Source organism: Petromyzon marinus, chromosome 57 (genome assembly GCF_048934315.1).
Source record: "Petromyzon marinus isolate PM22_M1 ecotype Great Lakes invasive population chromosome 57, UKy_Petmar_22M1.pri1.0, whole genome shotgun sequence".
In the NCBI taxonomy this organism is placed as follows: Eukaryota; Metazoa; Chordata; class Hyperoartia; order Petromyzontiformes; family Petromyzontidae; genus Petromyzon; species Petromyzon marinus.
Window position 1 is genome coordinate 4764177 of NC_133723.1, and position 6000 is coordinate 4770176.

General features: G+C 56.7%; 1 protein-coding gene across 1 annotated transcript in view; it reads left to right on the plus strand.

The window, feature by feature from the left end:
• The window catches only part of LOC116954924 (fibrillin-2-like), a 516076-nt gene that overhangs the window by 376069 nt on the left and 134007 nt on the right, over positions 1 to 6000 (plus strand). The window lies entirely within an intron of this gene.

Genomic DNA, 6000 nt, shown 5'->3' on the forward strand with positions numbered 1-6000 from the left:
CGGGGAGACAAAGGCGGCCGGGCGTGGTGCTGTCCACCCCCCCCCCCCCATCGCGTGCCACGGTTCCGGCCCTTCACAGGTGGTGCTGCTGCTCTCCGATGGCCCTTGCCGCGAGAGTCTGTCGAAGGCTACGCGGGGGACCTTTGTCTTTGTGTGTCGCCGCAGATGTGGATGAGTGCGAATCGAGCCCCTGCGTCAACGGCGTCTGCAAGAACACGCCGGGATCATTCGTGTGCGAGTGCCCCTCCACCAGCAAGCTGGACGCCACGGGCACCATCTGTGTCGGTATGGGCATGCGGATTGGGTGGGCTGGTGGGTCGGTGGGTGAGTGGGTGGGTGGGTGAGTGAGTGGGTTAGTGGGTGGGTGGGTGAGTGAGTGGGTGCGTGATTGAATGAGTGGGTGGGTGGGTGTGTCGGTGGGTGAGTGAGTGGGTGGATGGGTGGGTGGGTAGGTGAGTGAGTGAGTGGGTGAGTGGGTGGGTAGGTAAGTGAGTGAGTGGGTGAGTGAGTGAGTGGGTGGGTGAGTGAGTGGGTGAGTGAGTGGGTGATTGAATGAGTGGGTTAGTGGATGGGTGGGTGAGTGAGTGGGTGAGTGGGTGGGTGATTGAATGAGTGGGTGGGTGGGTGTGTCGGTGGGTGAGTAAGTGGGTGGATGGGTGGGTGGGTAGGTGAGTGAGTGGGTGAGTGGGTGGGTAGGTAAGTGAGTGAGTGGGTGAGTGAGTGAGTGGGTGGGTGAGTGAGTAAGTGAGTGGTTGGGTGAGTGGGTCGGTGGGTAAGTGGGTGGGTGGGTGAGTCGGCGAGTGGGTTGGCGAGAGGGTGAGTAGCTGGGTGGGTGGGTGAGTATCTGAGTGGGTGGGTGAGTGAGAAGTTGAGTGGGTGAGTGAGTGGCGGAGTTGGTTGGTGATTGAGCCGCCGAGTGAGGAGTGGGTGACTGTGTTTGTGAGCGAGTGACCGAGTGAGCAGGCGAGTGGCTTGGCGAGAAGGTGAGTAGCTGGGTGGGTGAGTATCTGAGTGGGTGGGTGAGTGGGTGGGTGAGTGGGTGAGTGAGAAGTTGAGTGGGTGAGTGAGTGGTGGAGTTGGTTGGTGATTGAGCCGCCGAGTGAGGAGTGGGTGACTGTGTTTGTGAGCGAGTGACCGAGTGAGCAGGCGAGTGGCTTGGCGAGAAGGTGAGTAGCTGGGTGGGTGGGTGAGTATCTGGGTGGGTGGGTGAGTGGGTGAGTGAGAAGTTGAGTGGGTGAGTGAGTGGCGGAGTTGGTTGGTGATTGAGCCGCCGAGTGAGTGAGTGGGTGACTGTGTTTGTGAGCGAGTGGCCGAGTGAGCCGGCGAGTGGCTTGGCGAGAGGGTGAGTAGCTGGGTGGGTGGGTGAGTATCTGGGTGGGTGGGTGAGTGGGTGAGTGAGTGGCGGAGTTGGTTGGTGATTGAGCCGCCGAGTGAGTGAGTGGGTGACTGTGTTTGTGAGCGAGTGACCGAGTGAGCAGGCGAGTGGCTTGGCGAGAGGGTGAGCGTGAGCGAGCGTCCGAGCACCTGAATGAGCGGGTGAGTTTCTTCCTCCTGTCACGTGGCCACGCACCACGGACAGTCCTCCAGCCATCTTCGCTCTCTACCCCCCCCCTCTCCTATTCTCTATCCACCTCATCGCTCCTCCCCCGGCAGACAGCACCAAGGGCACTTGCTGGCTGAATATCATCGAGAGCCGCTGCGAGGTGAACATCAACGGCGCCACCCTCAAGTCCGAGTGCTGCTCCACGCTCGGAGCCGCCTGGGGCAGCCCCTGCGAGCCCTGCGAGATCGGTGGGCACGTGGGGGACCACGTGGGGGTGGGGGGGGTGGGGGGCACGTGAGGGACCACGTGGGGGGGGGGGCACGTGAGGGACCACGTGGGGGGGAGTGGAGGTCACGTGAGGGACCACGTGGGGGGGGGGCACGCTAGGGAACACGTGGGGGGGGCACGTGAGGGACCACGTGGGGGGGGGGCACGTGAGGGACCACGTGGGGGGGCACGTGAGGGACCACGTGGGGGGGGCACGTGAGGGACCACGTGGGGGGGGCACGCTAGGGACTACGTGGGGTGGGGGGCACGTGAGAGACCACGTGGGGGGGCACGCTAGGGAACACGTGGGGGGTGGGGGCACGTGAGGGACCACGTGGGGGTGGGGGGCACGTGAGGGACCACGTGGGGTGGGGGGGGCACGTGAGGGACCGCGTGAGGGACCACGTGGGGGGTGGGGGGCACGCTAGGGACCACGTGGGGGGTGGGGGGCACGCTAGGGACCACGTGGGGGGGGGGCACGTGAGGGACCACGCTAGTGACCACGTGAGGCTTGTGTGAGTGTGTGTATGAGTGTGTGAGTGCGTTGTGTGCAGCTGCAGTGTGGCGGTGTAGCGCTACGAACCCAGCGAGACACGGGTTCGATTCCCGCTCGCGGCCAACGCCCAGTGACGACCCATCTGAACCGGTCCTGGGCCTCCTCCTCCCCTAGGTCGACTCAGCCTCAAATCAGTGACTGTGCAGACATCGCCGCTGGGGGGGGGAGACAAAGGCGGCCGGGCGTGGTGCTGTACCCCCCACCCGCCTCGTGCGGCACGGTGCCGGCCTTCGTAGGCGCCCGCTATCACCCCTTGCCCCAACAGTGTGCGAAGGGCTACGCGTGTAGGGGACCTTTGTCTTTTGTGTCCCGGCTGCAGATCCCCTGTGCCGGCGAGGCTTCTCCAGGTCACGTGGCGCTGTCTGCGAAGGTAAAAAAAAAACACACCAGACAAAACTCTCCACGGCCATCGCCACCGCCCGCCGGCCTTGGTTTATCCACTGCTGGATGTCGGCGCCCTCCACACAGCCGGGCCCCGGGGCACGGTCCGTGTCGATCTCGCGGGGTCGAACGAGCCGACCTCACCTCCTGCCACTGGTGACCGGGCAGAGCACGTCGATGGGCTCGCTGGCGCTTGAGAGCCCGGTTTTAATCACAACTCGGTCTGTCTGGGTCTCCGTGTGACTCTCTGGGGGGGGGGTCTACGCGAGTCTATGGGTCTCTATGCAGGTCTATAGGTCTCTCTGCGAGTCTATGGGTGTCTGCGTGAGTCTTTGAGTCTCTATGTGAGTTTACGGGTCTCTGTGTGGGTGTATATGGGTCTCTGTGTGAGTCTATGGGTCACTGTGTGGGTCTCTATGGGCCTCTACATGAGTCTATGGGTCTCTATGTGGGTCTCTATGGGTCTCTATGCGAGTCCATGGGTATCTGTATGGGTCTCTATGGGTCTATATGTGAGTCTATGGGTCTCTATGTGGGTCTCTATGGGTCTCTGTGTGAGTATATGGGTCTCTGTGTGGGTCTCCATGGGTCTCCCTTTGAGTCTATGGGTCTCTATGTGGGTCTCTATGGGTCTCTATGTGGGTCTTTATGTGTCTCTATGTGAGTCTATGGGTCTATATGGGGGTCTCTCTGGGTCTCTGTGTGAGAATATGGGTCTCTGTGTGGGTCTCCATGGGTCTCTCTGTGAGTCTATGGGTCTCTATGTGGGTCTCTATGGGTCTCTGTGTGAGTCTATGGGTCTCTACATGGGTCTCTATGTGGGTCTATGTGGGTCTCTATGGGTCTCTCTGTGTGTCGATGGATCTTTGTGTGGGTGTTTATGGGTCTTTATGTGAGTATATGGGTCTCTGTGTGGGTCTCTATGGGTCTCTATGTGAGTCTATGGGTCTCTATGTGCGTCTCTATGGGTCTATATGTGATTCTATGGTTGTCTATGTGGGTCTCTTTGGGTCTCTATGTGTGTCTTATGGGTCTCTGTGTGGGTCTCTATGGGTCTCTATGTGAGTCTATGGGTCTCTATGTGTGTCTCTGTGGGTCTCTATGTGGGTCTTTATGGGTCTCTATGTGAGTCTATGGGTCTCTATGAGGGTCTCTATGGGTCTCTGTGTGAGTCTATGGGTCTCTGTGTGGGTCTCCATGGGTCTCTCTGTGAGTCTATGGGTCTCTATGTGGGTCTCTATGGGTCTCTATGTGGGTCTTTATGGGTCTCTATGTGAGTCTATGGGTCTCTATGTGCGTCTCTATGGGTCTCTATGTGTGTCTATGGGTCTCTGTGTGGGTCTCTATGGGTCTCTATGTGAGTCTATGGGTCTCTATATGCGTCTCTATGGGTCTCTATGTGGGTCTTTATGGGTCTCTATGTGATTCTATGGGTCTCTATGTGGGTCTCTTTGGGTCTCTATGTGAGTCTATGGGTCTCTATGCGATTCTATGGGTCTCTGTGTGGGTCTCTATGGGCCTCTACGTGAGTCAATGGGTCTCTATGGGTCTCTATGCGAGTCCATGGGTATCTGTATGGGTCTCATGGGTCTATATGTGAGTCTATGGGTCTCTCTGTGGGTCTCTATGGGTCTCTGTGTGAGTATATGGGTCTCTGTGTGGGTCTCCATGGGGTCTCCCTTTGAGTCTATGGGTCTCTATGTGGGTCTCTATGGGTCTCTGTGTGAGTCTATGGGTCTCTACATGGGTCTCTATGTGGGTCTCTATGGGTCTCTATGTGTGTCTATGGGTCTTTGTGTGAGTGTTTATGGGTCTGTATGTGAGTATATGGGTCTCTGTGTGGGTCTCTATGGGTCTCTGTGTGAGTCTATGGGTCTCTATGTGAGTCTGTGGGTCTCTGTGTGAGTCTATGGGTCTCTGTGTGAGTCTATGGGTCTCTGTGTGAGTCTATGGGTCTCTGTGGAGTCTGTGGGTCTCTGTGTGAGTCTATGGGTCTCTGTGGGAATCTATGGGTCTCTGTGTGAGTCTATGGATCTCTGTGTGAATCTATGGGTCTCTGTGTGAGTCTATGGGTCTCTGTGTAGTCTGTGGGTCTCTGTGTGAGTCTATGGGTCTCTGTGTGAGTCTATGGGTCTCTGTGTGAGTCTATGGGTCTCTGTGTGAGTCTCTATGGGTCTCTATGTGAGTCTATGGGTCTCTATGTGCGTCTCTATGGGTCTATATGTGATTCTATGGTTGTCTATGTGGGTCTCTTTGGGTCTCTATGTGTGTCTTATGGGTCTCTGTGTGGGTCTCTATGGGTCTCTATGTGAGTCTATGGGTCTCTATGTGTGTCTCTGTGGGTCTCTATGTGGGTCTTTATGGGTCTCTATGTGAGTCTATGGGTCTCTATGAGGGTCTCTATGGGTCTCTGTGTGAGTCTATGGGTCTCTGTGTGGGTCTCCATGGGTCTCTCTGTGAGTCTATGGGTCTCTATGTGGGTCTCTATGGGTCTCTATGTGGGTCTTTATGGGTCTCTATGTGAGTCTATGGGTCTCTATGTGCGTCTCTATGGGTCTCTATGTGTGTCTATGGGTCTCTGTGTGGGTCTCTATGGGTCTCTATGTGAGTCTATGGGTCTCTATATGCGTCTCTATGGGTCTCTATGTGGGTCTTTATGGGTCTCTATGTGATTCTATGGGTCTCTATGTGGGTCTCTTTGGGTCTCTATGTGAGTCTATGGGTCTCTATGCGATTCTATGGGTCTCTGTGTGGGTCTCTATGGGCCTCTACGTGAGTCAATGGGTCTCTATGGGTCTCTATGCGAGTCCATGGGTATCTGTATGGGTCTCATGGGTCTATATGTGAGTCTATGGGTCTCTCTGTGGGTCTCTATGGGTCTCTGTGTGAGTATATGGGTCTCTGTGTGGGTCTCCATGGGTCTCCCTTTGAGTCTATGGGTCTCTATGTGGGTCTCTATGGGTCTCTGTGTGAGTCTATGGGTCTCTACATGGGTCTCTATGTGGGTCTCTATGGGTCTCTATGTGTGTCTATGGGTCTTTGTGTGAGTGTTTATGGGTCTGTATGTGAGTATATGGGTCTCTGTGTGGGTCTCTATGGGTCTCTGTGTGAGTCTATGGGTCTCTATGTGAGTCTGTGGGTCTCTGTGTGAGTCTATGGGTCTCTGTGTGAGTCTATGGGTCTCTGTGTGAGTCTATGGGTCTCTGTGGAGTCTGTGGGTCTCTGTGTGAGTCTATGGGTCTCTGTGGGAATC